We start from the raw sequence: 21,411 nt of genomic DNA, 5'->3' as shown, positions 1-21,411 counted from the left end.
CCACTGAGCCACCCAGGGATCCCCTAGGTATACTTTTAATACACTTCTCAGAATAGTATGCAGTTCACAGACTAAATTACTATTCTGCTACAACCTTAAAGAAACGTTCTCTTAGAACAATTTCTAATTATTTGAATAAATCCACTTTGTTTAAAAAAATTTTTTTTAATAAATTTTTGTTTATTTATGATAGTCACACACACAGAGAGAGAGAAAGAGAGAGAGAGAGAGAGGCAAAGGGAGAAGCAGGCTCCATGCTCCGGGAGCCCGACGTGGGATTCCATCCTGGGTCTCCAGGATCGCACCCTGGGCCAAAGGCAGGCGCCAAACTGCTGCGCCACCCAGGGATCCCATAAATCCACTGTGTATACAGAAAATCTATAGTTAAGAATCTGTTTCTTGCATTCCTCTCTCTCTTTTCCCCTTTGCTCATTTGCTTTGTTTCTTAAATTCCACATATGAGGGATCCCTGGGTGGCGCAACGGTTTAGCGCCTGCCTTTGGTTCAGGGCGCGATCCTGGAGAGCCGGGATCGAATCCCACGTCGGGCTGCCGGTGCATGGAGCCTGCTTCTCACTCTGCCTATGTCTCTGCCTCCCTCTCTCTGTGACTATCATAAATAAATAAAAATTAAAAAAAAAACATTTAAATTCCACATATGAGTGAAATCATATGGTATGATTTATGGTTTTCTATAGGCCTTTCTCTCACTGACTTATTTCACTTAGCATGATACTCTCTAGCTTCATCTATGTCATTGCAAACGGCAAGATTTCATTCCTTTTTATGGCTAAGTAATACTCTATCGTATGTATATACCATGAATCTCTATATAGAAAACCCAAAAGACCCCATCAAAAAACTTCTAGAACTGATAAATGAATTCAGTGAAGTCCCAGGATATGAAATCAACATACAGAAATCTGTTGCATTTCTATACAATAATAATGAAGCAGCAGAAAGAGAAATTAAGGAATCAGTCCCATATACAATTGCACCAAAAACAATAAGATATCTAGGAATAAAACTAACTAAAGGAGTGAAAAACCTATACTCTGAAAACTGTAAAATGCTCATGAGGAGCGCCTGGGTGGCTCAGTCAGTTAAGCATTAGACTATTGATCTCAGCTCAGGTCTTGACCTCAGGGTCATGAGTTCAAGCCCCACCTTGGGCCCAATGGTGGGTGGGGAGCCTACCTAAAAAACAAATAAACAACAACAAAATACTGGTGAAAGAAATTTAAGATGATGCCAAGAAATGGAAAGACGTGGCAGGCTCATGGATTGGAAGCACAGATATGGTTAAAACATCTATACTACCCAAAGCAATCTACACATTTAATGCAATCTCTATAAAAATGCCAATAGGATTTTTCACAGAACTAGAACAAACAATCCTAAAATTTGTATGGAACAACAAAAGACCCTGAGTAGCCAAAAAAAATCTTGAAAAAGAAAAGCAAAGCTATAGGCATCACAATTTCAGACTTTGTTACATTACAAAGCTATGGTGATCAAAACAGTATGATACTGGCACAAACTAAACACAGAGATCAGTAGAACAGAATAGAAACCTCAGAAATGAACCCACAACCATATGGTCAATTAATATTTGACAAAAGATTATCTAATGGGAAAAAGAATATCCAGTGGGAAAAAGACCATTTGTTCAACAAATGGTGCTGAGAAAACCGGGCAGCAATAGGCAAAAAGAATGAAACCGGACCACTTTCTTACACCATACACAAAAATAAATTCAAAATGGATTAAAGACCTAAATGTGAGACAGGAAACCATAAAAACACTAGAGGAGGACACAGGCATTAATTTCTTTGACATCAGCTGCAGCAACATCTTTCTAGATATGTCTCCTGAAGCAAGGGAAACAAAAGCAAAAGTAAACTATTGGGACTTCACCAAAATAAAAAGCTTCTGCACCGTGAAGGAAATAATCAACAAAACCAAAAGGCAAACTACCAAATGGGAGATGTTTGCAAATGGCATATCTGATAAAGGGTTAGTATCCAAAATATATAAAGAACTTAGACAACTCAATACCCAAAAAACAAATAATCCAGTTAAAAAATGGTTAGAAGATACAAATAGACATTTCTCCAAAGAAGACACAGATGGCCAACAGACACATGAAAACATGCTTAGCATCACTGATTATCATTCATGATTTGAAATACAAATCAAAACCACAATGAGATATCACCTCACACCTGTCTGAATGTCTAAAATCAACAACACAAGAAACAATGAGCGTTGGTGAGGATGTTGAGAAATTAGAACCCTCTTGCTCTGTTGGTAAGAATGCAAACTGGTGCAGCCATTCTGGAAAACAGTATAGAGGCTACTAAGAAAGTTCAAAAAAGATCACTGAGCCTTTTAAAGTGCTCTTAAATTTTGTACTCTACGTGAGTGCCTCACTACTTCACTGACTATACTAAAAAGAAAGAGCTCAATAAGTAACCTAACTTTTCACTTTAAGACATTTTGAAAAGGAAGAAGAAACTAAACCTAAGCTAGGAGAAGGAAATAAATAATAAGGATGAGGGCAAAAATAAATGAACTAAAGAATAGAAAAATAATAGAGAAAAATCAGTGAACTGAAAAGTTGGTCTTTTGAAATGATCAGCAAAATTGACAACTTTTTACCTAAACTAACCAAGTAAAAAAGAGAGAAGACTCAGCTTCCTAACATCAGGATGAAAGAAGGAATGTAACTACTGATATTAAAAAAATCAAGAAGAGGGCAGCCCCAGTGGCGCAGCGGTTTAGCGCCGCCTGCAGCCCAGGGTGTGATCCTGGAAACTTGGGATCGAGTCCCACATCAGGCTCCTTGCATGGAGCCTGCTTCTCCCTCTGCCTGTGTCTCTGCCTCTCTCTCTCTCTCTCTGTGTTTCTCATGAATAAATAAATAAATAATTCTTTAAAAAAAAATCAAGAAGATTATAAGGAAATGCCATAAACAATTACATGCCAACAAATATATAATCTACATTATATATATACATTATATAATGTAGATGAAATGGATGAATTTTCGGAAAGACACAGACTATTAAAACAGACTCAAGAGGAAATATAAAACCTTGAATAGACATACAACAAGTAAAGAGACTGAATCAGTAATCAAAAAAACTTCCCATAAAGAAAAGCCAAGGATCAGATGGCTTCACGGATAAACTCCATCAAGTTTAAGAGAAAAATTAATATCAATCCTGTAAACTCCTCCAAAAAACAGAAGTAGAGGGAACACATTCCAACTCATTTTGTGAAGCCAGTGTTATCCCCAAACCAGAAAAAGACATTGTAAGAGAAGAAAATTACTGCTCAATATCCCTAATGCATGTAAAATTCCTCAACAAAACTACCAAACTCAATGCAACAAAATATAAAAGGAATTATATTCCATGATCAAATGGTACTTACCCTAGGAATGCAAGGTTGGCTTAACCTTTAAAAAATCAATGAATATAATATACTACTTTAGTTGAATAAAGGACAAAAACCACAAGACTACCTCAAAAGTCATAAAAAAGCATCTGACAAAATTTGCCAACCTTTCATGACAAAAACACTCAACAAACTAAGAGTAGAAGAAGACTACCTCAACCTGTTAAAGGGATCTATGAAGAATGCACAATTATGTTATACTTGATGAAAGACAGAATGCTCTTCCCCCAAGAGCAGAAACAAGGCAAAAATATCTATTCTCTCCACTTCTACTTAACATGGTACTAGAAGCTCTAAGGCAATTAAGCACGATTAAGGAATAAAAGACATCCAGTCTGAAAAGGAAGAGGTAAAAATATCTTAATATGCAGGTGATATGATCTTATATATAGAAAATCCCATGGGATTCACTAAAAAGCTAATAGAACTAACCTATGAATTCAGCAAGTTGCAAGACATGAGATTAGTATACAAATCAATTTTATTTCATATACTAGCAATGAACAATCTGAAAATGAAATTAAGAAAACATTTTCATTTTTAATAGCATCAAAAAATAAAATACTCAAAATAAATTTAACAAAACAAATGTCAAATTTGCACATTGAAAACCATAAAACGTTGAAAGGAATTGAAGAATATTTCAATAGGTAGGAAAACATTCATGCATGTGGATTGGAAGACTTAGTATCGTTAAGATGACAATACTCCCCAAATTAATCTCCAGATTCAACACAATCCATATAAAAATTCCAGCTAACTTTTTGTCGTAAATGACAATCTGATCCTAAGATATATATGAAAATGAACGAGACTCAGAATAACCAAAATAATTTTAAAAAATAGGAATAAAGTTGGACAATTCACATTTCCTGATTTCAAAGCTATAGCAATCATGCCAGTGTATTGCCAATATAAGGACAGACATATAGATTAATGGAATAGAATTGAGAATCCAGAAACAAATTTTTACATTTATGATCAATTCATGTTTCGGCAGGCGTGCCCAGACAATTCAATGGGGAAGAATATTATTTTCAACAAGTAGTGCTGGGACAACTGGATATCCACATACAAAAGAATGAATTTGGATGCGTGTCCCATGCCATATACACAATTTAGCTCTAATTAGATACAAAACCTAAATTTAAGCAATAACATTACAAAGCTCTTAGAAGAAAACATAGTCATAAATCTTCATGACTTTGAATTAGTCAACAGTTTCTTAGCTATTACACAATAGAAGAAAAAAAGATAAATTTGACTTCATCAAAGTAAAAAACTTTTGTGTTTCAAAGGACACTATCAAAAAGTGAAAAGATAGCCCACAAAGTAAGAACACATTTGCAAATCATATATCTGATAAGGGTCCTGAATATATAAAGAACTTTCACAAGTCAAGAATAAAAAGACAAATAGTTCAATTAAAAATTGGCAAAGGATTTTTTTTTAAGATTTTATTTATTTATTCATGAGGGACACAGGGAGAGAGAGCGAGAGAGACAGACAGAGAGGCAGAGTCATAGGCAGAGGGAGAAGCAGGCTTCTTGCAGGGAGCCCGACATGGGACTCGATCCTGGGACTCCAGGATCATGCCCTGGGCCAAAGGAAGGCGCTAAACTGCTGAGCCACTCAGGTGTCCCAGCAAAGGATTTGAATAGACATTTCTCCAAAGAAGGTATACAAATGGCTAATAAGCACATGAAAAGATGCCAAATATCATTAGCCGTTAGGGCAATGTGAATCAAAATCACAATGAGATACTACTTGTTGTGGGTTGAATTGTGTCCCCCAAAAAGATGTGTTGAAATCCTAACTGTAGTATCTGGGAATATGACTTTATTTGGAAATAGAGTCTGCAGATGTAGTCAAGTCAGAATGAGGTCATACTGGATTAGGGTCGGTCCCAGTAAGATTGCAGAAGAGACCCAGAGACACAGTAGGGAATTTCATGTGATGATAGAGTCAGAGATGAAAGTGATGCATCTATAAGCCAAGTAATGCTAAGCATTGCCGGCAACACAAGAAATCAAGAGAAAGGTATGGAATGGCTTTCCATTAAAGCTCTTAGGAGAGCATGACCTTGCTGATGTTTTGATTTCAGACTTCTAGCCCCCAACACTGTGAAAGAATAAATATGTGTTATTTTACATCACTCAGTTTGTGATAATTTGTCGCAGCAGCCCTAGAAAGCTAATACACCACTTCACTCCCACTAGGATGACTATAATAAAAAAGATAGACAATAACAAGTGTTGTGGAATTGTGAAGAAATCAGAACCCTCATATACTGCCAGTGGAAATGTAAAATGGGGCAACCACTGTAGAAGACAGTTTGCAGTTCTTCAAAAAGTAACCATATAGAGTTACTGTATAACCCAGCGATTCTACTTCTAAGTATGTACCCAAGAAAAATGGAAATGTGTGTCCACATAAAAACTTGTACAGGAATGTTTATAGCCACACTCTTAATAGCCAAAAAATGGGAATAATCCAAACGTCCATCAACTGTGGATTGGATTAACAAAATGTGACGCATCCATATACTGGAATGTTATTTGGCAATGAAAAGGAATGAACTACTGAGCCATGCCACAAAATGGATGAACCCTGAAAGCATTAGGCAAAATGGAAGAATCGCAAAAGACCATATATCATATGATTCCTTTAATATGAAATGTCCAGAATAGGCAAATCCTATGGAGGCAGAAAGTAGATTAACGGTTGCTTAGGGCTGGGGGTGGGGAATGGGGAGTAACTGCTAAAGGCGATGGTGCTTCACTGGAGGCTGATGAAATGTTCTAAAATTAGATAGTGATGATGGTTGTACAACTTTGTGACTATACTAAAACTCACTCAAGTGTACCCTTTAAATTGGTAAATTTTATGATATGTGAATTATATCCTAATAAAGCTACTAAAAAGGAATCTGTTCTATGGGCACTTTTCATTTTAGCTGTGCTGAACTCACTTTGCTGTTTCCCATGTCTGAGATCTTATACATGCTCTGCCTGGAATGTTCTTTCCAGTTTTATCTACTGGTAAATCCTATTTATTTTTCAAAACCCAGCTGGTGCATCACCTCTTCTGTGAAGTGTCTGTCCTCCCAGGAAAGTAAGCACTTTTCTCTATTGCCTCTTCTTGTTTTTTAATTGATATATAATTGACATATAACATTATATTAGCTTCAGGTGTACAACATAATGATTCGGTATTTGTATATGTTGTGAAATGACCACCACAAAGTCTAGCTAACATCCATCACCACCTATGGTTACATATTTTCTTTCTTATGATGAGAAATTTTAAGATCTACTCTCTTAATATCCTGCTAAGTGAAATAAGTCAATCAGAGAAAGACAAATACCATATGATTTCACTTATATGTGGAATTTAAGAAATAGAACAAATGAGCAGAGAGGAAAGGGAAGAGAAAAAGAGAGAGACTCTCCAAGAAACAGACTTTTAACTATAGAGAACAAACTGATAGTTACCAGAAGGGAGGTGCGTGGGGGATGGGTTAAGTAGGTGACAGGGATGAAGGAGGACACCTGTGATGAGCACCAGGTGTTCTACGGAAGTGTTGAGTCACTATGTTGTGCACCCGAAAATAAAATTACACTGTATGTTAACTGGAATTTAAGTAAAAGCTTAAAGAATGAAAAAGATCTACTCTCTTAGTAAGTTTTTTTTTTTTTAAGATTTATTTTAGAAAGAGAGAGCACGTGTGAGCATGAGTAGGGGAAGGGGGAGAGGGAGAGGGAGAGGAGAATCTCAGACTCCCTGTTGAGCATGGAGCCAGACACTCAGCCCGACTAGGCGCTCGATCCCAAGACCCTGAGATCATGACCTGAGCTGAAATTAAGAGTCGACGCTCAACTGACTGTGCCACCTGGACACTCACCTTAGTAACTTTCAAATATGTAATCCAGTATTATCAACTATAGTAACCACACTGTAAATGACACCCCCAGGAGTTCTTTATTTTATAACTGGAGGTTTGTACCTCTTGACTACCTTCACCCATTTTGCCCACCTCCCTACTCTCTGCAACTGGCAACCACCAATCAAATATGAGTTTGTTTGTTTTAGATTCCACATGTAAGTGAGATCATACACTAGTTGTCTGACTTATTTCACTTAGCCTAATGCCCTCGTGGTCTTGCCTCTTGATTTGGTCCTCGTGGGAACAGTTGTGTGTTCCTCACTGTATTGCCACATGGGTTTTTTCTGCTTCCGCTTCCCCTGTAGATTGTGTTTCTCTCTGAGGATGAGAAACGTGGGCATCTTACCACACTGTAGCTATCCAAAGTGCTTCTCACTGTGCCTGGCACATAGCAGGTGCTCAGCGCTTGCTAAATCCGATTGAATGATGTGAAAGCATATGGAACAAAGCTCAGGAGTAAACGGTAAAGAAAGGATTACGTAGCTTGTGGTCATGAATAACATCTCCTAATTAGACTGCTACGAATGTGGTAACAACATGGCACTTGAGGCATTAGCTTTCATTCCTTTTTTCCCTCCTCCTCTTCCCAGTCTCTTCCTCCCTTTTTAGTCATGAGTCAACAGATTCATGTTTTTCCTATTAAAAAAATGTTTAGAGGCACCTGGGTGGCTCAGTTGGTTAAGTGTCTGCCTTCACCTCAGGTCATGATCTCAGGGTCCTGGGATTGAGCCCCACATCTGGCTCCCTGTTCAGCGGGGAATCTGCTTCTCCCTCTCCCCCCTGCTCATGCTCTATCTCTCTCAAATAAATAAATAAAATCTTTAAAAAATTTTTTAACTTTCCATTTTGAAATAATTTCAGCTTACAAAAGAGGATTGCACGAATCAAAGAATTCTCATGAGCTCTTCATCCAGCTTCCCAAATGTTAACATCTTACAAAACCACAGTACAATGATCAAGACCAAGAAATTAATGTTGATACTATTAATTAACTTACCAACATTAAAAAAAAAAAGACTTATTTATTTATTTTAGAGAGAGAGGGAGAGAGAGCACACATGGGGGCGGGGTAGGGAGAAGGGCAGAGGGAGAGGGAGAAGGGGAAAGGCAGACTCCCTGCTGAGCATGGAGCCAGACACCAGACACACGGCTTGACCTAGGGCCCGATCCCATGACCCTGAGTTCATGACCTGAACTGAAATCAAGAGTGGGACATAACTGACTGAGCCCTCTGGCAGCCCCTAACCTACCAACCTTATTCAAATTTTGCCAATTGTCCCATTAAGGTTATTTTTCAGGTTCAGGATCCAATATAGGATTAGAGTCAGGCCTTCTTAATCTCCTCTACCCTGGGACAGTGTCTCAGTCTTTCATGATCACGACACTTTTATGGAGTATAGGCAATGGTTTTGAAGAATGTCTCTTAATTTAATAAAAGTATAGCAGATATTTTTAGGTGGACACTGTCCTAGTCTCTGGAATACCTTATGTTCAGTCTTTGCCCCCCCGGAAGCTGATCTTTCAGAGGATAGAGGTGCACAAATTTACAGGCAATTACAATACAGTGTAATAAATGCAGTAAGGGAGACAACCACTGAGAATGGACAGGGTGTTAGGAGGGGCAACTGACTATCTCTTGGGGGATCTGGAAACACTTCTTACAAACAATGACATCTAAACCAAGTGAGCAATGCAGAAATTGGGGGCCCAAGACAGAGGAATGTTCCAGACAAAATTTAATACAGCAAGTATAGCAGAATATTGCAGCCGTTTTAAGGAACAACCTAAATACTCTTTGTAAAAATCTTTATAATCAGGACCACATTTGAACATGTTGAAATCTGCTTTGACCTTTTCTGTCTTGTCAGAATTCATTTAAAAACCCTTGACCGCTGACATTCATCCTTGTGCTTCGGCAATTTCAGAAGCTCCGATGATAAAATTAACTTTAAGAAGCACGATAAATGTGAAGCTGAAGAAAAAGAAAGATTTTTTTATTGGGGTGAATTAATACAAGTAAATTCTGAAGTACATGAGCCTCTGAAGAGAATGATGAAGGGAGGGTATAAAATGAAATTAATTTATCAGAGGGACTCTGGCCTTGGTCATGGCCAAGATGCAATCACATAAATGTCATCATAAAGTTAGACAAAATCATGCAGTTGTGTAACCTTTTTGTATCTTGTAATATCCAACAGGAACAGTCTCCATTTGAACACAAGTGTTATAAGAGGTTCCATAAGAGACAGTTGGGCAGACTGATTTAAGGCTGGGCATCCTCAGGTTGACTTGCAAACTGGAGTCTATCATCGCTCAGGTTCAACTGGTTTTGGTTAGGAACCTTTGGATAATATTCTTGGTTGTGAGTTAGGAACAAATTATTTAAGGATGGGGCTATAGGCAAACTGTATACCTAAAGTACATCTCCTTTCCTTTTCATCTTCCTCCTTCATCTTCTTTTTAGTTCTCAACTTTACTATTAATTAAGAGAATGCAAATTAAAACCACATTGAGATAGCTTGGCAGAGTCATTAGACTGGCAAATGTTAACATGCTGGATGATGCCACATGTTGGAAACTACATGGAGAAATGGAAACTGACCTTTGCTATGGCAGGGCTTAAAATATTTATATCCACTCTGGAGACCAATTGGGTACTTGTAAGTGTGAAATTTGCACATCTCCCAGAGGTGAAAAATTGCAAGACACTTGCTTTCCTAGCCTACTGTGAAGATGGGAGGCATGTGTTTGACCCGGTCTGCCAAACAGGTGCATCAGCTCCAAACTTTGAAGATGGTGTTAAAAAGGAGGGACCAAGTGGAACCTCTGTAATTAGGGTGGCAGCAGTGAAAGTACACAATCTTTGGAGGCAGCAATGATTATAGATCAAGAAACAGGCCAACATCCGGCATGTGTCACTTTGGAAATAAAAGGGGGCAGTACCTGTTCCTTTAAGCAGAGTACCATTGTCCTCATTAGGTCAAGTCCATGGTGTGATATTAGATAGTTTATTTTCAAGTTAGTTCACAAGCCTTTCCTGAAATTCTGTAAGCTATCTAACATCCTTTAAAAAATATTTACCTTGTTTACATAATCTATAATGACTTTCTGTTGCTTATAACTAAGAATCTTGACTCATATAGAAAGCACTTTGGTAAAATCTATTAAAACAGAGGCTATGTGGGACGCCTGAGTGGCTCAGCGGTTGAGCGTCTGCCTTTGGCCCAGGGTGTAGTCCCGGGATCTGGGATTGAGTCCCGCTTTGGGCTCCTTGCAGGGACCCTGCTTCTCCCTCTGCCTATGTCTCTGCCTCTGTTTCTCTGTGTCTCTCATGAATAAATAAATAAAAACTTAAAAAAAATAAAACAGAGGATACCTTACAAACTCAGCAATTCCTCTACTGTATATATATTTTAGAGCAGTATTGTCCATTAGAAATTTCTGTGATGATGGCTATGCCATCCAGTATGCTAGTCACTGGCCACTAGCCACATGTGGCTACTGACCACTTGAAATGTGGCTACCGTGGCTGAGAAGTTAAAAATTTAATGTTATTTGATTACTTTTAATTAAATGTAAGTAACCACATGTGGCTAGTAGCTACTTTATTAAACAATACGATTCTAGCAAGACTCCCACGTACACAAAGAAGTTCATTGCAGCAATATTTGTAATAACAAAAGATCAGAAATAAGCCATATCTTCACATATAAATACCATAAAGCTGTCAAAAAAAGGAATTGAGTTTTTATTCCTAACATGGATAAGTCTAAAGACCATAATTTGTATTATGATAGATACAGTGTGGTACCACTTTATGTAATACAGAATTATTCTTCATATTGTTTATTGATTTAAAATGTAGAAAAATTTAAAAAGAACAAGAAGGGAAGACTTCTCACTAAATTCACAAGTGTGTTCCCTCTGGTAAGGGAGGGAAGAGAATTAGAGTCTTCCACTTATAAATTCTAAGATTTGTCAATGTGGGGATGAGCACCATTTTACGTTATTTTATTATATTAGAATTTTTATCCATATCTTTAAAAATATTAAAATGTATATATCTGTACATACATTTTATACATTGAGTTACAGACTAACTTGCCTCTTCAGGCTTCTTTCATTCCAGTGGCCATAAGGATTATCTGTCCTTTCAAATCCATTCTCCTCTTCGTCTGTAATCATGGAGATGAGGCTAGGATGAGCCTTCCCATTTCCTAGCCATCCCTTGCAGCTAGGTGTGGGTGTGTGGGGGAATTCATGCCAACAGAAGGGAGATGGAGGCCATGTGAGCAACTTGCCTCTCACCGACTCCTGGTCCTGGAGTTCTAGGCATCTGCCCTCCTGGTGGCTGGAATGGCAACAAAGTGGCTTTGGAAGCTACTGAGAGAGTCTCAGGCTATGTGGAAGGGGCTTCCTGCCTACCTGTGACTGTTACCTGAGAGAGAATTAAGGTGCCTTGTTTCTTAAGCCTTATTATTGTTGGGTCTCTTTACAGCAGTTCCTTTAGATATGTAATCATCTCTCTCTTTTTTCATTTATTGTGTTCCAAATTATTTTTCTGATATCTGCACTGGTCATGGTGTTAATGTTCCCTTTACTAAAATATGGAATTAGATTAAGTATAATAGCAAATGTCACTCCTATTTTGGAAATTTAGAAGGTATGGTAAGTTTTTACAACAGCCAGAAATAGGATCATGATAATATCCTATTATAAGATAGTATTATCCTATAATATCCTATTATAAGATAGAAGATAATATAAATATAGCATTTTCAGGGGCGCCTGGGTGGCTCAGTTGGTTAAGCGACTGTCTTCAGCTCGGGTCATGATCTCAGGGTCCTGGGCATCCCTGCTGGGCAAGGAGCCCTCTTTTCCCTCTTCCTTTACCAGCTGTTCCCCTGCTTGTGCTCTCTGTCAAATAAAGTCTTAAAGAAAAACAAATAGTATTTTCACAACAGTTATAATTTACTAAGAATTTCACATGTGGCACATGTGGGCCTGCCTGTAGTTCCAACCTCTCCTTTACAATAAAGACACCATGGCCCAATGTTGTATTTTACTAAGGTCACCCAAGAGTTAGGGGGAGAACCTCTTTATTTATTTCCCATTCCATTCCTCACCTCCTACCACTGCCTCCCTTGCTTAGAATGGAACATTGAGATAACTTGGTTGATGTAAGATGCCTTGAACTCTACCCACAATAATGTATTGAAACATCAGGACAAGACACACATACTCTTGGGAATTTATATATCTGAGCCACTCTGAATGCTCGCTTGTACACATATCAGTGGAATAAACTTCTCAAAACTAGTTAAAAGTTATGATACATGGTAATAAGTCTGAATAGAAATTCTGCTGCACTGACTCAAAGGTAAAAGTGATAATTTTCATGTTGGAAGATGAGAATTCACTTTCTGAAGGTAAAGGTCTCTCCAACTTTTCTGTTAAGCTTCCTCAGTGACCAGGAACAACCCTTTATGTGAGGGGACAAGGGGAGAGAAGGCTTCTGGCCATGAAATCTAAAGCTCTTTCCTCAAGAACAAAATTTCTCTGAAGTGTTGTATTTTACTTTTAAAATTCATGTTGATTTTTCCATGCTGCTCTACAACAGCATTGGTATAAATTTTAAAAGAATCTTGGTATAAATTGGTATAAATATTGGTATAAATATAAAAAGAATATTTTAAATTGTATAAATACAAAAAGAATCTTTTAAATTGTCAGTTAAATTTCTTAATTTCCCCTTCAAAATCTTCTTGGAAAGTTGCTACTGAATTTGCCCTGTGTTGGATATACTTCCTCATGTCCAAAAAGGCATCCTCCACTTTCTAGTCATAGCTGAAATATTTGGCATTAAAGTACTTGACATTTTTTTATCTCAGAATATCATTTCTCCTTCATCCCCCTTCCCTTGAAATTCAGGTTAAAGTTATTTAAAATTCAAATCTTTTTGTAGGTAGGGTTTTTTTTTTTTTTTAATTGCAGTAACTAAAAATCAGCCAAGAGATTCACAAAAGAAAAGAATGTATAGTGTGACACCATATACCTAAAATGTGGGAGAAAGAGGAGTAAAAAATAGGTTAAAAAAATAGGTTCAAACTTGAATGACCATCAACTTAATATAGACTGCCCAATATGCAGAAGATGTTACATACAAACTGAATGGTAACCGCAAATCCAAAGCCAATAATAAAAATATGAAAATAAAGAAAAAGGAATCCAAATATATCACTAAAGAAAGCCAATTCCTTGTGAGAGAAGAGAGCAAAAGAAAAAAGGAACGGAGAAGATCTATAAAACAACCATAAAGTAAGTAACACAATGGCAATAAGTACATACCTATCAATAATTACTCTGAATGTAAATGGATTAAACTCTCCAATCAAAAGACAAAGGGTCATAGAATGGATAAAAATGCAAGACCCATTTATATGCTGCCTACAAGAGACTCATTTTGGACTTAAAGACACACATAGATCGAGGAGCGCCTGAGTGACTTAGTTGGTTAAACATCTGACTTTGGCTCAGATCATGGACTCAGGGTCCTGAGGTCAAGCCCCCAACAGGCTCCATGTTCAGTGGAGAGTCTGTTTCTCCCTCTTCCTCTGCTCCCCATCCAGCTTATGCTCTCTCTAGAGCTTTCTCTCAAATAAATAACATTTAAAATAAAAAGATGCATGCAGATTGAAAGTGAAGGGATGGAGAAGTATTTATCATGCAAATGGATATGAAAGTGAAAAGAAAGCTGGGGTAGCAATACTTATATTGGACAAAATAGACTTTATAACAAAGACTTTAACAAGAGACAAAAAAGGACACTATATAATCATAAAGGAGACAACCCAACAAGAAGATGTAACAAGTGTAAATATTTATGCACCCAACATGGGAGCGCCCAAATACACAAAGCAGTTAATAACAAACATAAAGGAAGAAATCAACAGAAATACAATAATAGGGATCCCTGGGTGGCGCAGCGGTTTAGCGCCTGCCTTTGGCCCAGGGCGCGATCCTGGAGACCCGAGATCGAATCCCACATTGGGCTCCCGGTGCATGGAGCCTGCTTCTCCCTCTGCCTGTCTCTGCCTCTCTCTCTCTCTCTCTCTCTGTGTGTGACTATCATAAATAAAAAAAAAAAAAAAAAAAAAAAAAGCTTACCTACACTCTGAAGAAGGCCATTGAAAATCACTGTATTCAACTCAGATACACGTGAGTTCAGGTCCGACGCTTCCACATGCTTTAAAAAAAAAAAAAAAAAAAACAAAAAAAACAATAATAGTAGGGGACTTTAATATCCAATTACTTCAATGAACAGATCATCCAAACAGAAAATTAACAAAGAAATAGTGGCTTTGAATGACACACTTCAAGAGGCAAGAAAAATCTCAAATAAAACAACCTACCCAAAGGAGCCAGAAAGAACAAACACATCCCAAAATCAGTAAAAGGAAGGAAATAATAAGATCAGAGTAGAAATAAATGAAATAGAAACTAAAAAACCCATTAGAATAGATTAGATAAATGAACCCAAAAGCTGGTCCTTTGAAAAGAATCAAAGCTGGTTCTTGAAAAAGATCAAGAAATTGATCAGCCTTTACCATGACTCATAAAAGAGAGAGAGAGAGAACTCCTATAAACAAAATCAGAAATGAAAGAGGAGAAATAATAACTGACACCCAGAAATACAAAGGATTGTAAGAGAATATTACGAAAAATTATATGAACAAATTGGACAACTTAGAAGAAATGGATAAATTCTCCCAAATATAATGTACATAATATAATTATTATAATATAATACCTCCTAAAACTGAATCAGGAAGAAATAGAAAATTTGAACAGATTACCAGCAATAACTTGAATCAGTAACCAAAAAACTCCCAAGAAACAAGAATCTAGGACCAGATGGTATCACAGATGAATTGTACCAAACAGTTAAAGAAGAGTTAATGCCTATTCTTCTTGAATTATTCTAAAAAATAGAAGATGAAGGAGAGCTTCCAAATCCATTCTTATAAGGCCAGTGTTACCCTGGTACCAAAACCAGATAAAGACAGTACATAAAGAAAAAGAGAACTACAGGCTAATGTCTCTGATGAACATCCATGAAAAATCCTCAATAAAATATTAGCAAACCAAATCCAACAATACATTAAAAATATCATTATTTACAATACAGTGAGATTTATTCCAAGGATGCAAGTATGGTTCACTATTTGTAAATCAATCAATGTGCTACATCACATCTACAAGAGAAAATGGGCAAGACCCATTAGGTTAGGGGTGCCTGGTGGTGCCTGGGTGGCTTACATAGGGGTTAGGGGTGCCTGGGTGGCTCAGTCGGTTGAATATCTGCTTTTGGTTCCAGTCATGATCCCAGGGTCTTGGGATCGAGCCTCACATCAGGCTCTCTGCTCAGTGGGGAGCCTGCTTCTCCTTCTCCCTCTGCCTGCTGCTCTACCTGCTTGTGCCTTCTCTCTCTGTCGAATAAATTTAAAAAATTTAAAAACCATTAGATCATTTCAATAAATGTAGAAAAAGCATTTGGCAAAGTACAAGATCCATTCATGATAAAAACCCTTAACTAGGTAGGTTTAGAGGTAACATACTCAACATAATAAAGCTATATATGAAAAACCCACAGCTAATATCATACTCAATGGTGAAACACTTGAAAGTTTTTCTCCTAAGATCAGGAACAAGATAGGATGTCCAAATACATCACTCACCACTTTAATTCAATATTATATGGGAGTCGTAGCCACAAATTAGTAAGGAAGAAATAAAACTTTCACTATTTGTAGAAAACCCAAAAGACTCTGTCAAAAAAACAGCTAGAACTGATGAATGAATTCAGTAAGGTTGCAGTACATAAAATCAGTATACAGAAATCAATTGCATTTCTATATACTAGTTATCAATCAGCAGGAAGAAAAATTAAGAAAACATTCTCATTTACAGTTGCACCAAAATAATAAAATACCTAGGAATAAACTTAACTAAAGATATGAAAGACCTGTACTCTAAAACATCGATGAAAGCACTTGCAGATGACACAAATGGGAAGACATTCCATGCTCATAGGTTGGAAGAACACATGCTGTTAAAATGCCCATACTACCCAAAGAAATCTACAGATTCAATGCAGTCTCTATCAAAATACCAAGAGCATTTTTCACAGACTAGGACAAATCAATGTGATACATCACATCAACAAGAGAAAAGATACAAATCCTAAGATTTGTATGAAACCACAAAAAACCCTGAGTAATCTTGAAGAACAAAGTAATCTTGAAGAACAGAACTGGAGATATTATAATCCATATAGCAAGATATATTCCAAAACTGTAGTAATCAAAATAATATAGAACTGGCACAGAAATATAACATGAATCAATGGAAAGACTAGAGAGCCCAGAAATAAACCCCGATTAAATGGCCAATTAATATTTGACAAAGACAAGAATATACATGGGAAAAACTCTCTTCGAGAAATGGTATTGGGAAAACTGGACAGCTACCTTGCAAAATAACGAAATGGAACCATTTTCTTAAACCATACACAAAAATAAATTCAAAATGGATTAAAGACCTAAATGTGAGACCTGAAACCATCAAAGTCCTAGATGAGAGCATAGGCAGTAATTTCTTTGACATCAGCCATAGTAACATCTTTCTAGATATGTCCCTTGAGGGAAGGGAAACAAAAGCAAGGATAAATTAGTAAACAGTAAAAAGCTCCTGCACAGCAAAGGAAACAATCACATGAAATGGGAAGATATTTGCAAATGACACACCCAAAACAGGTTAGTATTTAAAAAATATAAGGAACTTATACAACCCATTATCAAAAGAATAGTCCAATTAAAAATGGTCAGAAAACATGAACAGGCATTTCTCCAAAGAAGACATCCAGATGGCCAACAGACACATGAAATGATGTTCAACATCACTAATCATCAGGGTGATGCACATCAAAACCACGAGATATCATCTTACACCTGTCAAGATGGCTAAAATAAAAAACACAAGAAAACAGTGCTGGCAAAGATATGGAGAAAAGGAAACCTCACACATTGTTGATGCAAATGCAAACTGGTGCAGCAATTTTGGGAAACACTATGGAGGTTCCTCAAAACATAAGAATAGAATCACCATATGACCATGTAGTTTTACTGCTGGGTATTTATCCAAAGAATAAGAAAGCACTAATTCAAAAAGATATATGCACCCCTATGTTTATCACAACATTGTTTAAAATACATATAGCCAATGGAATATTACTCAGCCATAAAAAGAATGAAATCTTGCCTTTGCAACAACACGGATGGACCTAGAGAGTATAATGCTAAGCGAAAAAAGTCAATGAAAGACAAATACCATATGATTTCACTCATATGTGGAATTTAAGAAACAAAACAAACGAACAAAGGGAAGAGGAGACAAACCAAAGAACAGACTCTTAATTATAGAAAACAAACAGATGATTACCAGAGGGGAGGTGGGGGGGATGGGTGAAATAGGTGATGAGGATTAAGGAGGATACTTATCATGATGAGCACTAAGCAATGTATAGCACTGTTGAATCACGATGCTGTACAGCTGAAACTAGTATAACATTATATGTTAATATCCTGGAGTTAAAATAAAAAACAACCATTGGGACTAACTATACTCCTATGAGAGCCTAGAAACTTTCTTTTTCCCCTTTGGCAGAGAGGCAGGGAGTGGGAAAAGAGGGTCACTTACACTTTGTGGAGTACACTACAGTTTTGAGTAGAATATGGGCAACAGAACATTAGTGCTGAAAGTGATGCCAGAGATTATTTAATACATGGCATTGATTCATAGATGAAGAAACAAAAGCCCAGATGGATTATGGTTCTTGCCCCAAATTATGGAACTGGACAGATACTAACACTGACTTTTTTTTCCTTGAGTAATAGTTGGCATATCTTTTTTTTTTTAAGTTGGCATATCTTTTGCTCACATTCCAGAATACTACCACCTGTAGAATGTACAGCGGCGATTAACTGCTTCTCAGATCACCAAGAAGTTGTTGAACATTTGTCACTTTTTAACTCTTTAAGGTGGTCAATTAATATACATTTTGGTAGATGATTTTAGAATCCTTTTGCATTTGAAATGCTATTTAAAATCAGATCATTTGAAGATACGTTCAGCAACAACACCAAATAACATTTCTGAGTCATAACAAGAAATTATTTATGTAAAAGTGACATGCAATGCCATAATTCAAAGACCTAGAACAGGGGTTGGCAAACTTTTTCAGTAAAAGGCCACATAGTAAATATTTTAGGCTTTGCAGTTCATATAGTCTCTGTTAAAACCACTCAACAATGCCTTGTAGTGTGAAAGCAGTCATAAACAATATGCAAAAGGATGGCTGTGACTATGTTCCAATAAAACGTTATTTACAAAAACAGGCAGTGTACTGAATTTGGCCTTCGGGCTGTAGTTTGCAGACTCCTGCCCTGGAGTCCTAAATTTTATAGGCTTTAAGTGGAGTGTATATATAAAGTCACCCAGAACGCTTGCTCTAAAAATGCTGTTAATCTTTTGTTTGGTTAGTTTTATTTATTTTTTAAATAGCTCCTACATATTTTAATAAATCTAATGTAAATCTAAGTGACAGGATCCTTCTAGAGATGTGTGTGTGGCCTGGCAAGAGTCATGTAATGTGACTGATTTCAGTTACCTTGTCTGAAAAATGGCATACCAAATATCCTCATTTACTTGCTTTTCCTGAACTAGCCAGCTCAGGAATGTTTTAGGATGCATAAAACCCACAAAGGGCATATTATTTTGTTTAGAGATGAGTTTGTTACATCTATATGTTTTTTTTGTTTTGTTTTGTTTTGTTTTGTTCCTTAAGAATGCCAAGTTCAGGACACCCAGCTGGATCAATTGGAGGAATGTGCAACTCTTGTCTTGGGGTTGTGAGTTCAAGCCCCATGTTGGGTGTAGAGATTACTTAGAAATACTTGGGCAGCCTGGGTGGCTCGGCAGTTTAGCACTGCCTTCAGCCCAGGGTGTGATCCTGAAGACCAGGGATCGAGTCCCACATTGGGCTCCCTGCATGGAGCTTGCTTCTCCCTTTGCCTGTGTCTCTGCTTCTCTCTCTCTCTCTCTCTGTGTGTGTGTGTCTCATGAATAAATAAATAAAATTTAGAAAAAAAAGAAATAAAGAAAATTCTTAAAAAAAAAAAAAAGAATGCGAGTTTCTATCCTAGCCTCTTGTGTGGCCTTCTGCGAGTTCCCTCAGCATCTTTATCTGAATCATAAAGAATGATGCTCACTCACATCTTACGGGTGTGGCACGGAAAGCTCTCCAGATATGCCAGATGTCATCTATCTAGCACTTATATGCTATTGGAGCTGGACATGTCCACACACTTTAATTGTTGCATACTGATGACTGCCAGGCCTCACAATCTTGTGGCTTTCCATCAAACAACCTGAGAAGGGAGATAAAAAGGAAAGAAAACTAACAAAAACAGAAAAGGAAAGACAATAAAATGTAAGGATAATGGCTGAGTGGGTAATGGCAGGCAACATCTTTAGCTACCATGAAAAGTATTAAGCCAATGTGTTTGTTGAATTCATTTTGTTGGTGGTCACTTTGTGTTCATTCTGAACATCCAGCAGTTAGCTAAGTAAACACACATGACTGATGAAAGAAGAAAGGGAACTATTTTTATAGGGACCATTAAACTTTAACTACCATCTGGCAGGGAATGATTAGAGAAGATCAAAATTAAGGCAGTCAACACAAATGCTGTGTGAATACCTCAGGGAATTAACATGGATAAAGACAGTGAACTTGTGGTTAAATAAAGAGACAGACATAAGAGGGAAGTGGCGAACACATCCTTTATAGCTTTAGACCTCATGGTCACATTCATTGCCAAAAGAGCTCAAAGAGGAGAGAAATAACAAGGAGACCATGAGAAAATCTGAAACACCTGGAAATAATCAGATGCTCTGCTCCAATCATAAAAAAGAAAGTTAAAGAACTACATAGGACCACATCATTTGGGCTTCCTCTCTACCCAGGAAGGAAATGTTTATAGGAGAGGTGTGTTGAAATTGGCAGATAGTTAATATTCAGATTAGCCTAGTACTTAATAGTAGGAAATGGTTGTATATACTGCTGGGAAAAACGCGTAAGGAACTAGATCCTTGTGAACACGAAAGACTCCATAATTTCTGGGAATCGCTGTTTTCCCACTAATTAAACAGTCACCCAGCAGGTAGTTTGAGAGAGAACAGGAAAAAGGGAGGCTTGGCCTGCCTCTTTCAGGGCGTACTTCTGCCTTCCATCAATTGATAGCCCAGTGCTTAACCCCAGGGCAGCCTCGCCCGCTCAGAGCACACGTGAAAGATCCTTAGAGAAGAGAAGGCTACTTGGGTTGTTTTGTACTTTGTCTCTGTATCAGGATGGAGTCAGAAGGCCAAACCTCTGAATATCTGAAAGAGGAATCATGACCGGAGAGCCTTGCTGGGTGGGTCCCTCAGCCTGTTCCCCCTTCTGAAGAAGCTCCAATTGGGACCAGTCCACAGCCCTGAATGAAGGAATGAATAAACTTTCTTTTCTTTTTCTTTCCTTCTTTCTCTTCCTTCCTTCCCTTTCTTTCTTGAAATATGGTTGACATATTACATAAACTTAAGGTGTTGATTTGGTACATTGATATATTGCATGATTGCTATTGAAGTGATCGTTACAGAATTATCATTTCTTTTTTATGGTGGGAATAACTAGCAAGCTTGATGATGATGATAATGGGACATTGTTGTCCACATTCACTTTACTGAGCGGAGGGCCCAGAGCTTTGATTATGGGAGTGATCAACACAGGTTTGGACCAAATGAGTTGAAACTAGTTTGTCCGGGGCATGGCAATGGAAACATCTTGAGGCAAAAGGGAGGAAGGGTGTGTTGCCTGAGGCAGTGTACAGAGAAATTCACTGTGCG

The 21,411-nt window shown here is 37.5% G+C and overlaps 1 long non-coding RNA gene across 1 annotated transcript in view; it reads right to left on the bottom strand.

The window, feature by feature from the left end:
* Nucleotides 1-9,136: 9,136 nt before the first annotated feature.
* LOC140624264 (uncharacterized) overlaps nucleotides 9,137-21,411 on the bottom strand; it is a 36,789-nt gene continuing 24,514 nt past the window's right edge. The window contains exons 2-3 of the long non-coding RNA XR_012023754.1: nucleotides 19,741-19,895; nucleotides 9,137-9,379 (exon numbers count right to left, since the gene is read on the bottom strand). This is a non-coding gene — a long non-coding RNA (uncharacterized lncRNA). The remainder of the gene's footprint in view (nucleotides 9,380-19,740; nucleotides 19,896-21,411) is intronic.

The sequence above is a fragment of the Canis lupus genome, chromosome 34 (genome assembly GCF_048164855.1).
Source record: "Canis lupus baileyi chromosome 34, mCanLup2.hap1, whole genome shotgun sequence".
Taxonomy (NCBI): Eukaryota; Metazoa; Chordata; class Mammalia; order Carnivora; family Canidae; genus Canis; species Canis lupus.
The sequence above is the reverse complement of the archived record's forward strand: the minus strand, read 5'-3'. Positions and strand labels throughout refer to the sequence as shown.